The 25,089-nt window shown below is 46.0% G+C and overlaps 1 long non-coding RNA gene across 1 annotated transcript in view; it reads left to right on the top strand.

The window, feature by feature from the left end:
* Positions 1-24,219, top strand: part of LOC147015773 (uncharacterized) — a 68,844-nt gene extending 44,625 nt beyond the window's left edge. Inside the window, exons 2-3 of the long non-coding RNA XR_015049853.1 lie at positions 12,938-13,013; positions 23,957-24,219. This is a non-coding gene — a long non-coding RNA (uncharacterized LOC147015773). The remainder of the gene's footprint in view (positions 1-12,937; positions 13,014-23,956) is intronic.
* The last annotated feature ends 870 nt before the right edge of the window (positions 24,220-25,089 follow it).

Here is a 25,089-nt window from a genome sequence, read left to right as displayed (position 1 = left end):
GAAGTCGACCTGCGGCGAGGTGCGATCGCCCGGTCTACCCTCCGCGTGGGTACTTAGGTAGTTCGAATTTGGCGAGCAACCCTATCCCACGCGGGGGCTGATTGGCTCGATCGCGGTGAGACCGAAAGGTCCACCCGTGACTGGTTCCCGGCGTTAGTCCGAGAGGGTCACGACTGGATTGTCCGTCCGGTGGGCGACGTGCCGCGATTCGAGTTACGTGGCCGTTCGCACGCCGGCGGGCGCGAAGACCGCAACACTGGTGTCAGGAGTGGGATACAAATCCATCGCCCTCCTCTCGGCACTGGTATCGGAGAACAGGAAAACAGGCTCTCCTGTCTCCGGCTAAATTCACGGGAATCGGTCCAGGGGTGAGAGAAGCGACCCCCGATTCCCTCCAAATTACGAGCGAGCAAATTAACCCTTCACGAGAAGCAAGATGGCGTCTCAAGGCGAGCGGGTGCCGGGTGGATTAGGTATGTGTAATAGTAATGTAGAATCCATGGCTCAGGATGGAATCCCCGAGCAGGAAATGTTGATTGTGCAGGAACACGGACTCGCCCAACTGAACCCAGGGCCCGAGGTGGGTGCGGCAGCGGCCGCGGTGTATGACACCTCCCCCCCCCCTCTCCACCAAAACCCTTCCCCAACCCCTGCCGAAACGGCTCAGCTGAGTGCATCCAACATGGCCCAGCTATGCGCCATGCTGGCGGCAATGATCGAAAAAATGGATGCAAACACAAATGAAATGAAAAACGAAATGAAAGGCATGAACGAAAAGATGGATACAAATACAAACGAAATGAAAGGCATGAACGAAAAGATGGATACAAATACAAATGAAGTGAAAACGACGATGGATGCGAATACACAGCAAATGAGGGAAGAGATGAAAGAGCTGCGGGGTGAGACGCAGAACATGGGCCGATGCCTGCAGGCGGGCATGAAGGCCGTGAGCAGGGAACTTAAAATGGCGACTCCACGTGTCGGAACAAACGAGCTGGGTGGGGGTGCAACGGCTGACAGGCCCGCGGTGGAGGCGGGTGAAAAAATAATTCGTGGAACGTGTTGGGCGAGGGTCGTGACGATGACCGAAAGGGAAAAATTAAATGGGGAGACCAAAACGTGTGAGACGAGACACGAGGTGACGACAACGGAAATAATAGTTGAGACAAGGGAGGTAAAGGGTGAAGAGTTGGCAGAGACACGGGAGATGGGAACGATAGAGGGAAGACTACACGATGAAGACGGGGTAAGTGACGCGCACGCAGACACGGAGGTAGTGGAGGACAATGGGGGTGAGCTCGCGGAGCGTGTAGGGACCCGGTGCGAGCAGCGGGATGGCCTCCTCCAGGAACGAGGGGAGGGAGTCTGCCCCCTTGAGGTGAGTCACGACCAGGTGAGTTCGGTCGTGCTTTGCGAGGTTGAGGGGACGGGTGCTGTGGACAGGTGCACGGAGAGCTTGGGGGGTATAGAGGCCCCGGAGACCCTTGTGGAGACACGGATCCCCAGTGTGGTTGTCCCTGTGTGTGTGGTGCAAGGCGTGGGTGCGTCCCCATGTGTGGAAGCGACCCCGTGTGTGAATGGTGAGGTGGCGATTGTGCCAGGGTGCGTGCTTCCCAAAACGGCCAGTGTGAGTGAGGCACCGCGGGTTAGTGCCCCCGCGTGTGTGGATGAAACGGCCAGTGTGGATGAGGCACGGAGTGCGAGTGAGGCACCGCGGGTGAGTGCCCCCGCGTGTGTGAGTGAGGCACGGAGTATGGATGAGACACCGCGGTTGAGTGCCCCCGCGTGTGTGGATGAGGCACCGCGGTTAAGTGCCCCCGCGTGTATGAGTGAGGCATGGTGTGTGGATGAGGCACCGCGGGTGAGTGAACGGCCGTGTGCAAGGTCGCTGTGTGCCAGGGAGACCGTGTGTGTGAGAGAGCGGTATGAGAGGGAGATGTCGGTTGGCATGCGGGAGCACGCAGCCGCGTCTCCCGGTGTGAGTTTAATGGTGTGGACTGTGTGCGTCGTAACACGCAGGTATGCGTGTGTGGAATGGAGACGGAGACGGCGACATGGGAGAAACGAAAGCCGAGTAGCGGCTGTAGTTGTTTCGAGGACCGTGCCGGGTTCACCCAGCAGTGAGCACGCGGTTCGTGCTGTGCAACGCACGAGACCGCCACGTGCTCGCTTGCGAGAGTGAAGTCCCGGTCCGGAAACGCACGCGGTGGATTTGCCGATCCCGCGGACGGACAAAGTTTAGGCAGGTAAATGGATTTGGACCGGACGGGTTCTCCACGCGATCGTGTGTGTTCAGCTCCAACGGGCAGAGCACATGTGTTCGCGTGGGGAAATCCCTCGAGACGTGGGGCTTGTGTTTTTTTGCGCACGGTGACGTCATGGCTGCACGTGTGGTTGGAATCCGGCAGGAGGGGTATCTCTGCCGGATGGTCCCGTCCAAGGAGGGACGAGGAACACGTGCAGCTGCATGACGTCACGGGCAGGTGCAAAGTGCGCGAGCTCTGAGTTGCCGCGCAGGTGCTGCGCATGGAAAAAAAAAAAAAAAGCAAGCCTCACTTTCGGGTGTACAGGATTCCTGGGCAAGGGGTGAAAGACCCCCTTATCTGGCACAGGATGAAAACTAGTTAGGGGGAAGGGTTAGCTTAGTTAGACAGACTCCATGGGGCAGGGGTAAGTCCTCATGGAGTCCGTGGAATGGATTAGTTAGAGGGATTGTAGCCAGATCTAGGTTGGGAAATAAAATGAATTTTTGAGTTAGGAGACAGTGACAGACCTGTGAATGTGTAGAGGGGGTGTAGTTTAGCGACGTAGTGTTAAAAGGAACGTGCTACTAGTGTAAGGGATGACGTGGGAGCACGAGTTAGTTAGGGGATGCAGATAGAAGGATGGCAGAGTTCAGCAGTGGTGTGTGTGTTGAAGAGTTGTTGGTGAGTGAATTGGAAGCATGTGCTTGGTGAGTGAGTGAGGCCAGCAGGTCTGTGTGAATGGAGTGAATGGGGAATGCATGGTGCGATGAGTGATTGGGGGGAGGAGTGACTCCCGCCCAAGGGACCCCGGGGTCAGTATAAAGTGAGTTAGCTGGGTTAGTCAAATTGAAAAATGGAGGTCGTTTTGTTGTTGGTGGGAAAGTAGGCTCGAGACCCATTTGGAGGGGTGCAGGAGCCCTGTTGACGGGCTTGGGAGCGTGGCTGCGAAAGGTGAGTATTGCTGAGTGGGTACCCCGGGCACCAGGCTAGTCGGCCGCGGTAGGCCATGGGCCCATGGGGGGCCGGGATAGAGTAGTGGGCACGGGTGCGCCTGCTTGTTGCGGGGGCCCGGGGCGCCATTAGCCGCGTGGGCAGTGTTGTGGGCACGGGTGACCCTCGGAAAGGGGCCCGGGAGGCCGGCCTGCCACGTGTGCGTTTCAGAGGAGGTGCCATGGGGGGCACTCCCCGGTGTTAGGGAGCTGGTAGGCTCGGAGGCAGTGTAGTGCCCGGGGGTGCCATAGCGGGAGAATCGGCAGAGGGTCGTGCCTGCCAAAGGGAGCCACGTGTCCCAGCCAGGAGACCGTGTGAGGGCATGGAGAGAAAATTGGGGGGCGAGGCCCGAAATTGTAAGGACACCAACACAGGCGACGGGAATCTGGGTTTATAGAACCAATAGTTTAAGCAAGAGGCGCTTGTTGAAAGCCCCGGGGTAGTTTAACAGTTAAATGGTTCGGGTAGATTAGGAGATGTACCCCTCCGCACCATCCATCCCCTCGCTCTCGTTGTGGGCCGCTGGACCCACTTTGGGTAAGATCGCCGAACTCTGGGGAGGCCATTCTGAGGCTTCGTTGGGCCTCGACACAGGACGTTAGCTCTCCCTTGTTCCCCTCCGGGAAGGGAACGTAGGGGTTGGGAGTAGGCTAGGTGACAGGATAGGTTAGCCGAACAAGGACGATAAAGGGGGTTAGGGGACGATTTATAGTGAGGGAGTAAAAATAAAAACAACAAAAAAATAAGTTGGGGCTAAATTGGGGTTTGACAAATTAAGGGAGTGGGTATGTACAGTGACAGGCAAAGGCGATAGGTTGGGAGGGAGACAGGTAGGTGGGTCCGAGCCCGCCTTCCAAGTGGCCAGCACCACCGCACTCCCTCCACCAACCTCCACTGAACGGCAAAGGCTGGCCAGCTTCATCGGCTGGCCGTGTTTTGCTTCAAGGCGGAGGCCGGCCAACTTCATCGGCAGCTGTTGTTTTGCTGCAAGGCCTGTGCCATCGGCTGGCCGTGTTTTGCTTCAAGGCCTGTGCCAGCCACTTCATCTGCAGCTGTGGTACTTCAAGGCCTGTGCCGGCTAGTTCATTTGCCGGCTGTGTTTGCCTGCAGCGGCCTTCTTCTGCGGGCTGTGTTGCCTGCACCTTTGCCATGCCATGCCCACTGCCCACGTTCACCAGCCCCGTTCAATTTTTGCTTTGCCCCCCCCCTGTTCATTTCCATGTGCGCCAGGATCAGAAAGCAACAGTTTGCAAGCTGCAAGAACTGCCCTGTTGGCAGCTACAACACGGGCCTGCAGTGGCGGCCCGTGCACCGTGTTTGTGTTCATTCATCCATTCGTTGTGCTCATTGCGTGTGCCACTTGAGCTGGCACGGAGACTGCGTTTGTGCAGCCCATGCACCGTTGTGGTTCACTGCGTTCAGTTCAAAAGGGAAGGCCTTGGACTGCGTGTGAGCAGCCAGCCACGTTCCCTGTCACCTGCATTGTTTGAGCCAGAGACTGCATGCGGGCAGCCTGGCTCCCTGCTAACTGCTTTTCTTTTGCAGAGTTCAGTGATCCTGGGCCATGGTTTAGTGTAAAATTTGTAAGTTAAGGTAAGATGTACTGTACATATGAGTGCGCCCCCGGCATGTATGTCTTAGCGCCGGCAATTTTATTTAAGTCGTCCGTGTGAGTGAGTTTGTTTAGGTAGTTACGCAGCCCTCAGGTTATTTATTTTGGGGACACGAATACCATGAATGTCGCACTCAGGGATCCGTAGGTAAAATGTACTAGGGGAAAACTACACATGATGGCACACGAAAATTTGACGACTCGGGACGAGTCTGTAAAAAGGGAAGGGGGTAGTGTTGTGGTTACCAGATTCGCAAACCACCATTCAGGTCCCTTAGGTGAGGTATCTCGGTAAGTGCATGTGTAGTTAGGCCCAAACCCGTTGTCTAGTGGGAATACATGTCATTTATACGTGCTGCGACTCTTCAGGATAGCCGTTTTTCTTTTACTATCTTTATTTTGGACCAATCGCCACCATCACAACCACAACAACAACCACCAACCACAACGCCGCTTCACCACAACCGCCATGACCTTTACCGTCACAACTCGCCACCATCGCATCACCGTCATCTCGCGCCACTCATGGGCACCGATGCTGGACTCGTGTAGGGCGCACGTTGAACAGCGTGTACAAAACCACGGATTTTCTGCTTCAAAAACGGATCAAAAACGACACACGCCCACTTTTTGCCGTCCAATCGGTGAGCGAGGGGCGATTTGGCCCCGCCTCCAGAACGATCGATATATGCAAATTTGTGGATCAAAAAGCCTTCACGCCCACTTTTTCTCGGGCCAATGGGGAGCGAGGTGAAAGGTCAAAGGGAGGGGGTCAAAGGCGAAGTTACGGGGGGATAAAAGGACGGTGTTCGTCAGTCAGAGTCGGAACGAGAGAGTCGCAAACAAGAACGGGTCGGAGAGTCAAGAAGAGGAGAGTCGGAAGCAGAGGGTCAAGACTTCGCGGGCGGTGGAGCTGCTCGTCGTGTGCGTTGGAGTCGGAACGGAGGGGACGGAGCTGTGGAAAGGCGGCGACACCAGACGAGGGGGTGCTCGCGTCGTGCAGGAAGCTGCACCCGAGGGAGGCCGGCAGCGCGACCTGGCCGAGGTGGAGACGCTCGTCGCATATAATAAAGATCCTCTATACCCCGAGCATCAGCAACCCCCTCCTGTTTCCCCCCGCGCTGAGATAGTGCGACCAAGGGGGCCCCGTTCCCACCCCCTGCCAGGCACTGTCCACGAGGCCCGCGGGTTGCGGGGCCATCGCCGCTCCGCGTCTCATCACCAGACGGGTAGGCCCGACCCGGTCTCGGCCTCAGGCCTACCCCATTCGTGGGGGATTTCTTTTCCTTGGTTTTGGGTATGTGTTGTCGGCGCCATCTGTGAAGTAGAATTGTGTAAGTGTTGCCGTGTGCTCGGTAGTCGGTATTAGCTCTGCACTGTGTTTTCACTTTTATGTTTGCTTTTTGTGTAAATGGAATTGTGTTTTCTTTTTGTGTGCATTTGGTGGAATTGTATTTGTGTGCTTCCCGTGTGTCGCGAATAAATGTGCTTTATTGTTGAACTGTTCTCCCGCTTCGCTTCGTCTTTTCCTCCATTGAATCCCCATCTTGCTTCACGTAAAGGGTTGGTAGTGGGCTGAATACGCCCGATAATTAATCGAACCGTCGAGGTCGACGATAACACCGCTCGGTTATTCTGATAGTACGGAACGGGTCGCTTAAGTGGCCCGTGTCCGAAGTCGACCTGCGGCGAGGTGCGATCGCCCGGTCTACCCTCCGCGTGGGTACTTAGGTAGTTCGAATTTGGCGAGCAACCCTATCCCACGCGGGGGCTGATTGGCTCGATCGCGGTGAGACCGAAAGGTCCACCCGTGACTGGTTCCCGGCGTTAGTCCGAGAGGGTCACGACTGGATTGTCCGTCCGGTGGGCGACGTGCCGCGATTCGAGTTAAGTGGCCGTTCGCACGCCGGCGGGCGCGAAGACCGCAACAATATATATATATATATATATATATATATATATATATATATATATATATATATATATATATATATATATATATATATATATATATATATATATATATATATATATACACATTTATCTAATATTGTTGCAGTTGTGGAAATTCACAAAACATCATTCAGGTTCCCCGAAGATCATTTATTTCGATAAGTATGTGTTTCAGGTTAGGATCCCCCCACCGATGTGTAAAGGGCATTGTTCGTGTGCCGGGCTGTGAATGTTTGAGGTAGTCATTATTCTTTTCTATCTTTTATTTTAAAACATCACAACACCGCCATATCCTCGATGAACAACGCCATCTCTGCGCCAACCATCATCTCCTACAACGCGAACAAACATCGCAACCATCATCTCCTACAAACGCGTACAAACAACCCCAACCATCATCTCCTGAAAAAACAACGCAAGCCAATTTGCATATATGGATCACAGGACGGCTTCCCCGAAACCAGCTAGTGACGTCAGACATGGGGTTTCCAGCGAGGCTTTGAGGGGTGAGAGGTCGGAGGTGAAGAATGGGCGGAGCTCCGGCCTCGGGTGAGAGTTCAAGGGGCAGCTCGCCCAGCCCAATAAAAGGGCGGAGCTCGACCTGGCAGAGTCAGTGAGAGCTGTAGGGAAAGTCAGTAGGGGAGCGGTGGAGAGAAGTCGTGGAGAGAAGCCAGTCGTAGAGAATCGGGGAGCGTCTTGAATCGGTGCAAGTTGCGGCTTCGGAAATCAGTGCCAGTCGGGAGGAGAAGCCAAGGTGCCAGCTGTGGTGGAGTCCAGCGAGTCATCGGTGTCCGGGCAAGGAGAGCCAGCGGCAGCAGCGGAGCTTGGTAGTCCGGGCAAATGACCCTGACGACGGTCGAGCAGTGTCGCTGAGGTAGTGGACGGGTCATTAAAGAGCATCAACTCTAAAAAGAGCCAAGGACCCGTTCACTCCTCCGAAAGCATCGCCGGCAAGGCCCGACAAAAGGCTGCGACGAGAGCCGAACCACCAAGGGGAACCAAGCAGCCACTAAAGCCGCTCACCCAGCTGCTCAAGCCGCCCGGCCGCTCAAGTGACTGGCGCGTTGCGTCACGAGGGCCAAGCAGAGACACCAGGGGTCACCGACCCGAAGACCTTCGAGCCCTCACAAGGGATGGCCAGGTAATCTGCCCACCCTCTTGCGAGCCTTCGGTCATCCAGGCTCCGAGTTCGAATAAAGGCTCACGGGCCCGTTTCTTTTTTGGGTTTTGTATGAAAGTGTTCTGTGGCGCCTTGACTTTATAAGTAGCAATGATTTAAGTCAGTGGTCCCCAACCTTTTGATCCCACGGGCCGCATTCACTACTCCCAAGGATGTTGGGAGCCAGAAAAAAAATTGAAGAAAAAATTGAGAAATCGATACGTTTGGGGTTTATTGGAGTATTGTTTTTTAAATTAATAAATTTTATATGTATTCGAACGATCAATTGTTCACGCACTGCAATTCTGAACAAACTTCCGTTCGGGGTGTAATTAATTTTAAATACTGCCGCAAGATGTCGGAAGGTAAAATCAAATTGATTTGATTCCTCCCGGCGGTAAGCGGCAGTGGCATTGTGTAAGGCTTTTCAGGTCACGGTGCTGGCCGGCAGTGGCATTGTGTAAACCCCTTCAAAATTGCTACATGGAAATGTGTTTTGATTGGAAAGTCCTCGTGGGCCGCAGGTTGGGGACCAATGATTTAAGTGCATGCCTGTACATAAGTGAATAGACATCGGCTGTAGGCTTTGCTCGTGTCATGTCCCCTTCCCTCACTGATTGCTTGCTTGTTTAATAAATTCTCCCATTGTTTGAATGTAAAACTGCTCATTGCGTCCATTTCCTCTCATTGACTTCCACGGCGCGTTCGGGAAATTAGCCGGCTGTTAAAGCCAAATAAAAGTGGTCATTTGGTCTGACGGAACTTGGCAATTAAAACCGCTCGGCATCGCACACGGAACGAGCGTGCTAAGCGGCTCGTTTCCGTACGAGTTCCGTCGAGGTATAAATTCTCGGTACTTCTGTCTGCGCAGATAATTAGGTATATCGAGATTCGGTGATTAACCCTGTACCGCATGGACAGAATATTGGCAATTCATGGTGCGTTAAGGCACCCGTAGCAGGTTTCCGGAGTTGTCCGGAAGCTACGACTGAATTACGGTTTTCGGTGGACGCGCGACTGCAGTTGGGCCATAAGCGGTCGTGCGTGGTATCGAACCAGCGGAATTCGTAACAATATATATATATATATATATATATATATATATATATATATATATATATATATATATATATATATATATATATATATATATATATATCATTCTAACCACTCACTGACTCACTCGCTCACTGACTGACTGATATTACAGATTGGTACCTTCTGGGTAATGTTGAAAGCTGAAATTTTGTGTGCTGACAAACATCGAAGCTGATACACCAGGAAAAAAAAAAATCACAGAACCATTGGAAAGCATACATAAATGAGAAATATAAATAAATAATAATAAATAAATGAAAAAAAAAAAACAATACAGGTGAGCGATCTGAGACAATGGGGAAGCACGGTAATTTTGCATGCCAATGGACATCAAAGCTAGTACACCGCAAAAAAAAATCACAGAACCATTGGAAAGTGTCCAGAAATGAAAATATAAAGAAATGAAAATAAATAAATGGGAGAAAAAAATGAAAAAAATGAATGCAGGTGAGCAACCCGAGACAATGGGGAAGCACAGTAATTTTGCGTGCCAAAGGAAAAAAATATTTAATTTAAATCAAATGAAAGACCAAATAAAATAGGTACTGCATTGAACTCATCAGAAGGAACACGAACAAGCAAAAAGGAAAGATGAAGTCATCAGGAGGAACCTGGACAAGACTTGGGTTTCAACTACTACCACCCCCCCCCCACCTTAAAACCTATCCAGGTGTAGCCAAGTGAGACATACCAAAAAAATAAAATCAAAAAGAACAGAGAACAGATTCAAAAAATTAAATAATTCTGGTTGCCAGAACATGCATCCGATGAGGTTGAAATTTAAAACATGTATTCCCCATCACACGTAAAACATCAAAATTTGAAGTTTTACGTCGATTGATGCAGCAGTTCAACAGAGTAGTTTTTAAATATTTTCCTTCAATCCAATATGGCTGCCAAACCATGTAACCTATCATTTATTCATGGACACCCTGGTATCCCAAAGGCTTGGGGAACATGTGTTATGAAGTTTCCCTTCGATCTGTCCAGCTATTCTGGAGAACAAGGTTTTTAAAGGTTTTAGGGTAAATTCAATATGGCTGCCAAACCATGTGACCGATGACATTATACGTAGGTGGGGAACGTTTTGTTCCTCATGGATAGGCGGTCACACCTGTAAAGTTTATCCTCGAACTGTTCAGCAATATCAAAGATTTTTGAACGTTAAAAAAAGAAAAATTAATAATAATAATAAAATTTTATATATATGGCTGTCAAACCACGTGACCGATGACGTCATAATTTTTTTTCTTCTGTTGACCAATTTATCCCAAGATGACCCTCAAAAATTTTCCTTGTGATGCATGTAGCGTTCTGGCTCTGCAATTATGACGTCATAACGAAGGCACCTATGACATCATGAAAATAAATTACACTTATTCCCCATGGAGAGTGCTTGACAGGTGCCAAGGTTCAATCTTTTTCCACGACTACTGTATACTGATCATCAGCTCGGTTGCATTTATAAATTGAGGTTTTGAGTCTTTCTGCTGATAACCCCTCTAAACAGTGGGTCCACAACCTCGGTCAAGGATCCACATCATCAGTTTGTCCACGACCTATGCAGTGTTGAACCAGTCGGTCTCTCTGGCAATGCAATTTAACTTTCTAACCCCACCCATGTAATTTATTGCTTATGGTGGCTGCAGAGAAGGTACATGCTGTCTGCTCAGTCAGCCAAAGGCTGCAATGATGCCCACGAAGCACTCACCCAGACACACATCTTTCTTTACCAACTAATTTGTGTAAACACACCTTTTTTGCCATGGTCAGGTTTAGCCAAAACCTTTTTTTCAGGTGCAGCTTCGTAATGTATATGATGAAGCAGCTTGGCACAAGAAGCTGCTTCAGGTGCAGCTTGGTATTATCATGCGAAACTTACAATGAAGTATTTGGCCAATGGTTTGATGTCATGAACAAAGTGATGTGTGCTATAATCCACAGCTGGAATGTGGTAATAGTATGGACTGTGTATTCGAGTAGGTTAGATCTACCCATTTATTACATATTGGTCAGAGGTAACTCGTATGTAATAGGTGCATTCATGGGGACAGTGATTGTAAACACTAGAGCAGAATATGGTAAGATTATTTTGTATAAAAGCTCTGGTACAGGCAAAGCCAGTGAAGGTTTTGGCACAAAAGGAACAAAGAAAGCACTTCATGCACATAACAGCGAAACAACATGGGCTGTTTGGCCTGCGGCAGTGGTGTCGTGCCAAATTTTGATGTGCTGGAGCCCTGAAAAATGAGTTGGCCATGACGTCATTTCCAGATCTACTGTCACATCAAGTTTTAACATTATATTAACCATAAGAGTCCTCAAAAATGAGTCATGGATGATATATGCACATTTTACCATGATAAACAAAAGCTTAACACTCTCACCCACTCTATCTCACAATTAAGAATCCCCCTTTTTAAAGAAAAAAAATCTGATCAATTTTGTTAGGCTCTAACCACCGTTTTTTGACAAATCTATGTATTTTAAGAAATAAAGAAGTTTATTTATTTATTTAGTACCATGTGGTAAGGGCTGGCAGGATCACCTAGGGGTACACACACTCGCCTCTAAGCTGTCTAGCCTGGGGTTGAATCCAGAACTGGCTACAAACTGTCATGCAGGTGCTTCACAGGGAGGGCGATTCAGCAATGTGTTAATCTGGGTGTCGATGTCTTTATTGGTTTAGTTGGTGTCTTCCTTGGAGTTGACAAAAGAAGATAAAGCTTTGTAGTCTGATAAACATCCAAGAGTAGTGAAGGAGAAGGCAGAGCAGATAAGCATGATGTTAACATATATAACGTCATTTTATCTGCTCTGCCAACATGAGTCTGTGTCATTGATATATTATAGGCCTACCTTTGCTCATACAACGTGATAGCCATTCTTCACAAAAACAGCCACATCACTGATCCAGTCAGACATCAACTGGTTGTAGGCATCCAAACTTTTCCATCCGTTCACGTCTTCCGACTTACAGGGTGTAAATACTTTGAGTAAACATAAAATAATTCATTAAGCCGCGTGTTGGCTTAACGGTTAAGGTGGCTGGCTTAAGATCTTTAGGTTCTTGAGTTTGAGCCCCTGTCGTGTCGTTAAATAACAATAGGTAGATTGACTCAGCCTGTCATCCTTCTGAGGTCAGCAAAATGAGTACCAACTTACTTGAAACACGGCATACTGCATCAGTAGCATAGTTGTGTTCTCAACAATAATGCAACCAGCAGCCTGCGTACAAAATGATAAAAAAATTCACCAATTCACTTCTGGACCTTGCTGTACTTGGCAATTCATACGGGTTTGTGTTGCTTACAACATGTATTGCTGTAATATTGCTTCTTAGACAAAGTGTCCAATGTATCGACATCGCCAAGATTCGGGACAAGCTTTTGACCCCAATTGTTTGGCCATGAACGCACACAAAATACAAGAACTCAACTGATCATGTATGGATGTTTCTCTCTTTCTTTCTTTCATTGTACTCCAAGAGGACAGCGGCGTACAAATTGCTGACGTCACCAAACTAACTCCATTAGTAAATTCCACCATTAGCATACTATTGTTGAAATGGAAAATAGGGTTTCGTTCAGACACCCTAATGCCCACATACAGTATGTACAGTAAGGCATCAGATATTTGAGAGGCCATCATTCTGAAACGTGACGGGATACACCAACAGAGCCATTCATGCATCATTTTTACTCAATAAAGATGAGAATTTGTCGAGTGGAGAAGGCAGTGAAAAGGTTTGGAACTTAAACCTTTCTTGAAAAAAAAATCAACAAACAGGTATCATATGTGTGTGTTTTACTATTAGCAAGGTCTTATGAAACCTTCTGAAACCTATATCTCACCCATTTGTTGATATCGTTCCAGGTTTTCTGGCCGGTCCATGAATGACCTCTCTCGTACCTGCTTCCCGACCTTTGACGCTGAAGCCGATGAGTCGCAGGTAACACAGTGGCATGATGGGTTGCTAATCAACTACAAATGCTGATTTGTACTGCCAATCCTGGCAGGTTGTCACGACTTCACATCGTTACCGTACCTTTGGATAACGACATCAAGAGGGGCCTGTGCCCTCGATGCATATGTGTCTTATCTTACCTGATCAGGTGCAGATGAGCAGAGCCGCCAAGTACGCATCGGCTAACGTGTAGAGCCAATCGGTGGGGTAGAACTTCCCGGGTAACGCTATGTGTGGACTATGATAAACCAATGGAGGAAAAACATGATGAACTGGGTAGATTACAATAACAAACAAGAAAAAGAGCAATCAGAGATTGCAGACCCTCACCAGGAGTTGTTTTGTGTGATGTTTTTGGAGTTTTGTGTGGTGTATTTTGTTTGGCGTTTGTGTACTGGTGTGTTATGTAATTAATGAGATAGAATTCGAACTGCCACTTTATAACCTCTGGCAGTGCTGACCGGGTACCAAAACGTCCCACTTTGATACAACCCCGCTTTGATTGGACACCTGACCCTGACCCTGACGTTTTATTTATTTATTATTATTCAATTGAATTTAGAATGGGATTAAAATAAATTCAATTCAAATCAAATGGAAGACCAAATAGGTACAGTCCTACATTGGAGCAATCAGAAGGAACCCAAACAAGCAAAAAGCACAGATGAAGTCATCAGGAGGAACCAAGATAGTGCTCAGGTTTTAATTGCTACCCCCCTACCTTTCAAAAACCTATCCAGGCGTAGCCAAGTGAGCCTTATTTAAAAAAAACCAAAAATATCAAATAGAACAAATTCAAAAAATTAAATAATTCTGGCTGCCAGACCATGCATCCGATCAGATTGAAATTTAAAACATATATTCTCCATGAAAATTTTGAAGTTCTACATCAATTGATGCAGCAGTTCAACAGAGGTTTTAAAATATTTTCCTTCAATCGAACATGGCTGCCAAACCATGTGACCAATCAATTAATTATTCATGAACACCCTGGTATCCCCAAGGCTTGGGGAACATGTGTATGAAGTTTCCCTTCAATCTGTCCAGTCACTCTGGAGAAGGTTTTTTAAGGTTTTAGGGTACATCCAATATGGCTGCCAAACCATGTGATCTGTGACGTTATTGGTGGGGAACTTTTTGTTCCTCATGGATTGGCGGTCATACCTGTAAAGTTTATCCTTGAACTGTTGAACTTTATCCTTGAACTTATCCTTATCCTTGAACTGTTTATCCTTGAACTTTATAACTGCTGGCAGCGATGACCGGGTACCAAGATGTCACGCTTTGATGTAACCTCGCTTTTATCAGACACTACGTCCTCTTTATTCAATTAAATTCAGAATCTAATTAAAAAAATATTAAATTTTTATCAAATGAAAGACCAAATAAAATAGGTTCTGCATTGGACTCAACAGAAGGAACCCAAATAAGCAAGAAGTAAAAATGAAGTAATCAGGAGGAACCTGGATAGGATTCACATTACAGCTGCTACTCCTCTACCCTCAAACTCATCCAGGCACAGCCAACTGAGCCTTATTTTAAAAAATAATAAATAAAAAAACCCCAGATCAAAATATTAAATATTTCTGGCTGCCAGACCACATGTCTGATGAAGTTGAATTTTAACACATGCATTACCCATCACCACTAGATCATAATTATGAAGTTTCACGTCGATTGATGAAGCGGTTTCAGAGAAAATATTATTTACTATTTTCTTCAATCCAATATGGCTGCCAAATCATGTGACATCAATTACTCCTCAACAAACTTATACACCCAAGGCTGGGGAAACATTTGTGTGAAGTGTCACCTTGGTCTGTCCAGCTGTTCTGGAGAAGAATATTTTTTATCGGTTTTCCGGTAAATCCAACATGGCTGCCAAACCATGTGATTGATGACATCATACATGTGAACCTTTGTTTCTCATGGATAGGCAGTAATACGCGTACAGTTTCGCCTCGATCTGTTCAGCCACTTCAGAGAAGATTTTTGAAGGTTAAAAAAATAAAAAAACACCAACATGGCTGCCAAATCACGTGACCGATGAAGTCATCATTTTTTTTTTTGTGGACCATTTTATCCCTCGGTGACCCTCAAAAATTTTCATACTCATCAGATGTAGCGTTCTACATATGCAATTATGATGTCATAACAAAGGTACCTATGACATCATAAAAAAAATCACATTCCTCATGAGGAGTACTTGCTATTTGCCAAGATTCAATTTTTTCCTTCGTGCAGTTTCAGAGATACAGAGATGCAAAGTTTTTTGTTTTTTCATCATGGCTGCCACACACATCATTGACCTATGACGTGATAATTATGATTATAACATTCCACATGGGTCGTCGCTCCGATGGTGAAAATTTCATCTCAATCCGACAGGTGTTTGCAGAGAAAACCACTAAAGTTCTGTGTGGACAAACAAACAAACAAACAAGCAGTCAAAGACTGGTACTTATGAAATCGTGAACTTGACCTCTGACCTTGTCTAATAAAAGCTGTCTCGAGAGAAGGCAGCAACGCAAACTAGAAGTTTCTACGATGATTCTGTACCAAACCATCAAAAATCGAACGTTTTGGATGTTTGACCTCACTGTGACCTTGACCTTTGACCGATTTTGACCAAAATCTAATCAGCACTAGCCATCAACCTCCTGAATCACGTGGTGTAATTTGACATTGGAAGGTTCTTCCGTTCTCGAGTTATCGTGCCTACAAACAAACAAACAAGCAGTCATAGACTGGTACTTACGAAATCGTCAACTTAACCTCTGACCTTGTCTAATAAAAGCTGTCTCTCGAGAAGGTAGCGAAGCAAACCAGAAGTTTCTATGATGATTCTGTTCCAAACCATCAAAAATCGAATGTTTGACCTCACTGTGACCTTGACCGTTGACCGATTTTAACCAAAATCTAATCAGCACGAGCCATCACCCTCCTGAAGCACGTGGTGTAATTTGACATTGGTAGCTTCTTCCGTTCTCGAGGTATCGTGCCTAAAAACAAACAAACAAGCAGGCATAGACTGGTACTTACGAAATCGTCAACTTGACCTCTGAGCTTGTCTTATACAAGCTGTCTCGAGAGAAGGTAGCGACACAAACCAGAAGTTTCTACGATGATTCTGTACCAAACCATCAAAAATCGAATGTTTTGGATGTTTGTCCTCACTGTGACCTTGACCTTTGACCGATCTTGACCAAAATCTAATCAGCGCTAAGCAACACCCTCCTGAATCACGTGGTGTAATTTGACATTGGAAGCTTCTTCCGTTCTCGAGTTATCATTTTTTGGATGTTTGACCTCACTGTGACCTTGACCTTTGACCGATCTTGACCAAAATCTCATCAGCACTTGCCATCAGCCTCCTGAATCACATGGTGTAATTTGACATTGGTAGGTTCTTCCTTTCTCGAGTTATCTGTACCAAACCATCAAAAATCGAATATTTGACCTCACCGTGACCTTGACCTTTGACCGATTTTGACGAAAATCTAATCAGCACTAGCCATCACCCTCCTGAATCACGTGGTGTAATTTTACATTGGTAGCTTCTTCCCTTCTCGAGTTATCGTGCCTACAAACAAACAAACAAACAAACAAACAGAAACGGAAGGCATCAATACACTTACGAAATCTTTAGATTTCGTAAGTAACAAACAGAAACGGAAGTCATCAATATACTTACGAAATCTTTAGATTTCGTAAGTAACAAACAGAAACGGAAGTCATCAATATACTTACGAAATCTTTAGATTTCGTCAGTAACAAGACTGGTACTTTCGAAATCGTCAACTTGACCTATGACCTTGTCTAATAAAAGCTGTCTCCAGAGAAGGTAGCGACGCAAACCAGAAGTTTCTAAGATGATTCTGTACCAAACCATCAAAAATTGAATTTTTGACCTCACTGTGACCTTGACCTTTGACTGATTTTGACTAAAATCTAATCAGCACTAGCCATCACCCTCCTGAATCACGTGGTGTAATTTGACATTGGTAGATTCTTCCGTTCTCGAGTTATCATTTTTTTGGATGTATGACCTCACTGTGACCTTGACCTTTGACCAATTTTGACCAAAATCTAATCAGCAGAAGCCATCACCCTCCTGAATCACGTGGTGTAATTTGACATTGGTGGCTTCTTCCGTTCTCGAGTTATCGCGCCTACAAACAAACAAACAAACAAACAAGCAGTGATAGACTGGTACTTACGAAATCGTCAACTTGACCTCTGACCTTGTCTAATAAAAGCTGTCTCGAGAGAAGGTAGCGACGCAAACCAGAAGTTTCTTCGATGATTCTGTACCAAACCATCAAAAATCGAATGTTTTGGATGTTTGACCTCACTGTGACCGTGACCTTTGACCGATTTTGACCAAAATATAATCAGCGCTAGCCATCACCCTCCAGAATCACGTGGTGTAATTTGACATTGGGAGCTTCTTCTGTTCTCAAGTTATCATTTTTTGGATGTTTGACCTCACTGTGACCTTGACCTTTAACAGATTTTGACCAAAATCTAATCAGCACTAGCCATCACCCTCCTGAATCACGTGGTTTAATTTGACATTGGTAGCTTCTTCCGTTCTCGAGTTATCTGTACCAAACCATCAAAAATCGAATATTTGACCTCACCGTGACCTTGACCTTTGACCAATTTTGACCAAAATCTAATCAGCACTAGCCATCACCCTCCTGAATCACGTGGTGCAATTTGACATTGGTAGCTTCTTCCGTTCTCGAGTTATTGTGCTTACAAACAAACAAACAAACAAACAAGCAGTCATAGACTGGTACTTACGAAATCTCAACTTGACCTCTAACCTTGTCTAATAAAAGCTGTCTCTTGAGAAGGTAGCAACACAAACCAGAAGTTTCTACGATGATTCTGCACCAAACCATCAAAAATCGAATGTTTTGGATGTTTGACCTCACTGTGACCTTGACCGTTGACCGATTTCGACCAAAATCTAATCAGCGCTAGCCACCACCCTCCTGAATCATGTGGTGTAATTTGACATTGGTAGCTTCTTCCGTTCTCGAGTTATCATTTTTTGGATGTTTGACCTCACTGTGACCTTGACCTTTGACCGATTTTGACCAAAATCTCATCAGCACTTGCCATCAGCCTCCTGAATCACATGGTTTAATTTGATATTGGTAGCTTCTTCCGTTCTCGAGTTATCTGTTCCAAACCATCAAAAATCGAATATTTGACCTCACCGTGACCTTGACCTTTCACCGATTTTGACCAAAATCTAATTAGCACTAGCCATCACCCTCCTGAATCACGTGGTGTCATTTGACGTTGGTAGCTTCTTCCGTTCTCGAATTATCGTGCCTACAAACAAACAAACAGAAACGGAAGGCATCAATATACTTACGAAATCTTTAGATTTTGTAAGTAACAAACAAACAAACAAAGTCATAGACTGGTACTTATGAAATCGTCAGCTTGACCTCTGACCTTGTCTAATAAAAGGTGTCTCGAGAGAAGGTATCGACACAAACCAGAAGTTTCTACGATGATTCTGTACCAAACCATCAAAAATTGAATGTTTTGGATGTTTGACCTCACTGTGATCTTGACCTTTGACCGATTTTGACCAAAATCTAATCAACGCTAGCCATCACCATCCTGAATCACTTGGTGTAATTTGACAATGGTAGCTTCTTCCGTTCTCGAGTTATCATTTTTTGGATGTTTGACCTCATTGTGACCTTGACCTTTGACCGATTTTGACCAGAATCTAATCAGCGCTAGCCATCACCCTCCTGAATCACGTGGTGTAATTTGACATTGGTCGCTTCTTCCGTTCTCGAGTTATCGTGCCTACAAACAAACAAACAAACAGAAACGGAAGGCATCAATATACTTACGAAATCTTTAGATTTTGTAAGTAACAAACAAACAAACAAACAGTCATAGACTGGTACTTATGAAATCGTCAGCTTGACCTCTGACCTTGTCTAATAAAAGGTGTCTCGAGAGAAGGTATCGACACAAACCAGAAGTTTCTACGATGATTCTGTACCAAACCATCAAAAATTGAATGTTTTGGATGTTTGACCTCACTGTGATCTTGACCTTTGACCGATTTTGACCAAAATCTAATCAACGCTAGCCATCACCATCCTGAATCACTTGGTGTAATTTGACAATGGTAGCTTCTTCCGTTCTCGAGTTATCATTTTTTGGATGTTTGACCTCATTGTGACCTTGACCTTTGACCGATTTTGACCAGAATCTAATCAGCGCTAGCCATCACCCTCCTGAATCACGTGGTGTAATTTGACATTGGTCGCTTCTTCCATTCTCGAGTTATCGTGCCTACAAACAAACAAACAAACAGAAACGGAAGGCATCAATATACTTACGAAATCTTTAGATTTCGTAAGTTACAAACAGAAACGGAAGTCATCAATATACTTACGAAATCTTTAGATTTCGTAAGAAACAAGCCGGAAGGCGGCGATGGGTCGCCGAGCATGGAAACTATAAGATATCGAGCAAAATGGATGTCATATAGCGGATATGGAATCACCTTAAGATTTTGCATATCAAATCTCAACCAGTTTCATCGACTGAAAACTACTCAGTATCCATTTGAATGAAAAGTACCGAAAATGCGGTTTGAAATCGGAAATCCCCAAAGTTCGAGGGGGTGCTGTGGGTGAACAAAGATCTAAATCGAAAATCCGGCTCGATCGTTTGTGCACAATGTATTCCAGACGATTAGTGTGAATTTTCATGACCATCCGACCATAACCCTAGGAGGAGTAGCATTTGGCGCGAAGGCACCTCCAGCTCTCGCATATTATCGATTTTTGCACTAATTGACCTTTGACCCCTGACATAAGCAAAATCGGTCAATATGTCCTGAGGCAAAGTTGTTGTACTCATTGAGTACCATGAACCTGCAAAGTTTCATTCGTATCGATGCACTCACCTGGTCGCGAGGGGGCCTTCAATTTTCGCCAATTTCCGCGCATACCCTAATATAATTGTCGGGGGCGCTGCGGGTAAATTATTCCATATCACAAAAACCGGAATATATTTCATAGAGCATCACCTGTAGATCATTCGTGCCAAATTTCATAACCCTACGTGGGATAATGGCTTTCGGAATTGATTTTGCATGAACGGTACCGATTTTGAAGGCTTTTCGGTTGTTGCTCGGGAACCAAAGCGTCCCTAGCAACCATCACAATTTCCAAACCACTAGGTCATAAGATGTACCTACCACCCGAGTTTGGTCAAAATCCGCCCACGTTTACTACCAATTATGCTGATGATAAACGAACAAACATCCAAACAAACAGACAGAATTACTGACAATAAGGGTCACCTATTTTGGTGACCCAACACAAAAACGGACCCAAAGGCAATACCCTCTCCTTAGGTGAGGGTAATAATTTATTTACAGCAAGGGCAAAGAAAGGCATGTGGCACAATAAGCAAGGGATTTAATAGATGAAAACACATGCAGCAGGGAAAGCAAAGATGGGTGAGGTGAGGCAAAATAATGCAGTTATTTGCAAAAGCAAAGAGACGCAATGCAGAGGTCAACCAATCAATTAGAACTTATACAGACTTAACTTATTCTATACATCACATTGGTACCAAATTGGAATCGTCCCCGGAAGGGTAGATAAGCAAGAAAGATGAGAAAAGGGTGAGTTATTACATGGCCTCTCTCACTGTGCACGGCCCGATGGAACAGTGCTCTCCCATGGTGACGAAAAGGCAAGGGGGAACTGTTACAGGGACAGCAGGGTGTCACGGTGTGGCTGGATTATTAGGATGCCGTGCTCTGCTTTGTTCTGTGTCACTCCACCTCAAGACCAGCCCCGAAAGCAGCCTGCGTTAGCACACCAGTGCATGATTGTCCAGAGAGTGTGTTCGAAGCCGGAGAGAGATTTTCAAAAGGAACCAGAGCCGAGCCGAGCATATTCGAAGATGCCAGCGGGATATTTGTACATCCCCAAGTGGGGAGGAGTCCATGTCCCAGCGGGTGTGGCTGTGCCATGCAAAGGCCAATCCCCGCCAACCTCATTCAGAACGAGTCAGGCTCATTGGTCCCAGACCTCACTGGCATCACTTCCTCTGTGCACCCTCCGGGCCAGAAGTGTCTCATTCATCCTCGAGATGGGCCATGGAGTGGAGTTCCTGACTTAACATGGGGGCAGCATGCATCGCTCCCGCGTGGCAGTGTAAACGTCCGGGAGTCGCGAATGGTTCCCTGGGCAGCACGATGGTTGCCACTGACAGGGAGGAACAACAGAAATGCTAGCGCAGACTTGCGCTGGACGGCAGTGAGCGTGGTTGGTTATGACGCTCCGAGTGAGGGACGAAGCGGCACCCCGAGCAGGCGTGATGATGGTTGCTGTCGTCAATCAAAGGCAAGTGGTTGAGATGGTGGCTGAAGTGGTGTTCGAGGTGGGAATGGCACTTTATGGAAGATTGGTGTCGAGATGGAAAAGAGTGTTGGCTGAGGTACGGTGGTCAAAAGGTGGTTGTTGTAGTCTTGTGGCCTGGAGGTGGCTGTGTCGTTTGTGCTCGGAGCGGGATGATTAAAGTACGGTGGTTGAACTGTGGAGAATCTAGCAAGTGAGTTTTCAGATGCGAGTGAGCATTGAGATGTGAGCGAGTGATGGAATATGAACTTGTATGAGGTGGTTTTAAAATAAATTTGAAATACTAGTTTGTGTATGATTTTTTTTTATCCAGAGTGGTGTAGTAATTGTGGTGGTTGTAGCGAGAGCATGGTGCGGTTGGAGGTGGTATGGCAGTTGAGTTTGGGCATGCAATTTAAACTGGGTTTTGGCGCAGATATGCAAATGATGCGGTGCGCACGGTGCCTCACTTCTTGGTGGTCAGGTTGTGCACCCCAGATTGTGGTTTTAAAACAAAAGTCAGAAAAATGGGGAGAAAGTGGGGAAAAACCAACCTGAACCCTACACAATGCATATCTCCTCTGTAAACCACCAGACATAGGGAAAGGACTGTCTGGAACACTTAATAAGAAATAATCTACCACAGGATCCACTGTATGATAGTTGCCATTGCTGGGGGAGTGACAGTTCACAGAACTGTAACAATATTGTCACATCGACAGGTCTTCTTGCTATTGCGGACCTGCCGTGCAGAAGTGATGTGCTTCACAAATCGCCTAATTAAAGGGAGTCACGCAAATGTTTAGCAAATCCTATCTTGCCCGAGGAGTAACCAGATTGGGCCAAAGCAGTTTGGGTGCGCGCGAGAATAATGGCGGGTTATCAGGCGACGTGTACTTCAGGAATAACCGTTTATTTAAAGGAGACAAAAGATACCGAAAATGGAAAATCCTGAGATGAAAGGCAGACTGTAACAATGTATAAAGATTAAAAAAAAATAGACACTTGATAAAATGAAAATAACTTAATATAAATAATGGACCTGGGGTGCCACAAGCACACAACCATTCATTCACAATGTTGAAGAAAGGGGGGAGAGGGCAAGCAAGGTCTTTCAAATGATATCGGATCTAAACAGTTCCAAGGTGAGCAGCATGGGCCAGATCACAGTTATGGCACACAGCAGAGAGGCGAAAGGGCATCCACTAGGCCGAAGGAAGAAAGCGGAAGGCAGAGCAGAGCTGGCCAGCAAGCTCCTGGCTCACTGCACAGACTCCAACAGGCTTTTCGGTTTTACTGGCTCTTCTTACTCCATCCATCTGTTCCTGGCTCCTGACTCTTCTCACTCCAATAGAGTGCCTACCCCCATGCCAACTGACTGTCCACCCCCGTGCACGGCCCCTTTTATCACCAACACCGTGGACATGCCCACAGCACCCGAGCATTCCTTCACTCACAGAATGGCTCTGCCAATCCAGGAGCATGCAGTTGTTGCTGTGGTGCCATCACACAGACCAGATAACACCAGGACACTCCTATTACCATCGCAGATCGCGGGAAGGTTTGAAAAGCCACATACGGGATGCAAACACGTCCAGAATTCCTTCTGGTCCCACGATATTCTCACCTTGCCTGGTTTACAGAGAGGACACATATGAATTTTATTTTCCGATGTGATGCCAATGTTAACTAGAACTGCATAGGAACAGGACAGCTTCACTCTAACAGGTCCCTGGTTACAAAAAAATAGTCAAACCTTTGCGATCACATAGCTACACTAACGCTATCTAATGTGTAGCCCCTCCAACCTAACGATATGATTTAAATTATTTTTATGAAATGTCATTTATTGAGTTCCACTTCTTTTTATACATGTTGAAGAAACTTGCCTGTTGAAAAACAGTTTCAACATTCATATTTAACAGGGAGGATTAAATGAAAAATGAGACAAATGCACAAAGTTTGGATTAATAAAGAGAAAACATTTCTGCAGGAGAACAAGCATTGCAGCATGTCTTTGGTGTCACCCATCAATAATATCCCACCTCATCCCCTCCCCATCCCCAGGTTTTATCTGAATACACTCGACCAACATAGCCAGGAGCAATGAATATATGAAAGCTGTGGCTTGAAATATGTGTGCATAATACGTTGTTGATCAGTAACATGTGATTCGATATTACTTTTCCGACACCAACAAATGCAATCATTTCAAAAACACACCAATTCTGATCGTGTTACCCAAATTTCTCCCACTTGCGGGGGAAGGCAAAGGTGAAAAGCAAAATGACTCTGGTTTGTAAATCATTTATTTATTCTGAAAGAAACACTAACAGGGGCAAAACACAACATGGGAAATTGATATTAATGGTGCATTTTTCATTCAGCACTCAAATTATAACACCATGTATTGGCATGGCAGTCATGTCTTGTTGCCATCAATAATATATACCAACGATATGTATATATATATATATATATATATATATATATTTATATATAATATTTTTCGGTTGTTGCGAGGGAACCACTGACAGGGAGGAACAACAGAAATGCAAGCGCAGACTTGCGCTGGACGGCAGTGAGCGTGGTTGGTTGTGACGCTCCGAGTGAGGGACGAAGCAGCACCCCGAGCAGGCGTGATGATGGTTGCTGTCGTCAATCAAAGGCAAGTGGTTGAGATGGTGGCTGAAGTGGTGTTCGAGGTGGGAATGGCACGAACCAGCGAACCGATTTCGATGAAACTTTGCCAACATGTGGAATATATACTGGGAATGTGCGTGTTTGACTTTCGTTGGCTAGCAACCACCCGTTGCTGTTCAGCGGCCGAAAAACCACGTACAGTATTTTCAATACTTGTCCTTCAGTTTTGAACGTGGAGGAGCGAGACTTCGGAATTAAACACTTTGAGATATTTCGAAAATTTTACTTGAGCCGATTTTTGATTGAGGTTTTATTTTTCAAATGGTCGTCCTTCAAAAATCGGGTATCTATTTACCGTGATTTTTATGAGGGGCTTAGGAAAGTGGGCGGAGCTTAGGGAAAGTGGACGTGGTTGACGGAAAGTGGGCGTGTCTTATGGAAAGTGGGTGTGGCTTATGAAAAATATTGTGTGGCTCAGGAGGTGTGGTCAAACAAGAGCATTGAGAGAAGTTTATCGGGTTTTGTGTGTGTGTCTGCAACGCCAGGCTCCACAGCACAAACTAGACATATATATATCTTCTTCTTTCGGCTGCTCCCGTTAGGGGTCGCCACAGCGGATCATCCGTATGATCCGCATAGTGATTTGGCACATGTTTTACACCGGATGCCCTTCCTGACACAACCCTGGTCGCCTCTTACGACACAGGGATATGGTACACCTATTTTAACCGGGGTATACACCGGCCCAGTATACTGGTACTCATTTCGCCGACCTCGGAAGGATGACAGGCTGAGTCAACCCCCTGGTGTATTAATTCAGTGGCCCAACGGGGCTTGAACTCATATCAGGACCTTTTGGATCCCAAGCCGCTGCCCTTACCACTGCACCAACACCAGGCTCATATACATATATATATATATATATATATATATATATATATATATATATATATATATATATATATAAATATATATATATAAATATAAGTAAATATGTACATATATATGTATAC

This window comes from Eptatretus burgeri, chromosome 12, assembly GCF_056783735.1.
Source record: "Eptatretus burgeri isolate ZD-2024b chromosome 12, Ebu_testis_v1, whole genome shotgun sequence".
In the NCBI taxonomy this organism is placed as follows: Eukaryota; Metazoa; Chordata; class Myxini; order Myxiniformes; family Myxinidae; genus Eptatretus; species Eptatretus burgeri.
Note: the sequence above shows the minus strand (reverse complement) of the source record. Positions and strands in the feature narration are given on the sequence as shown.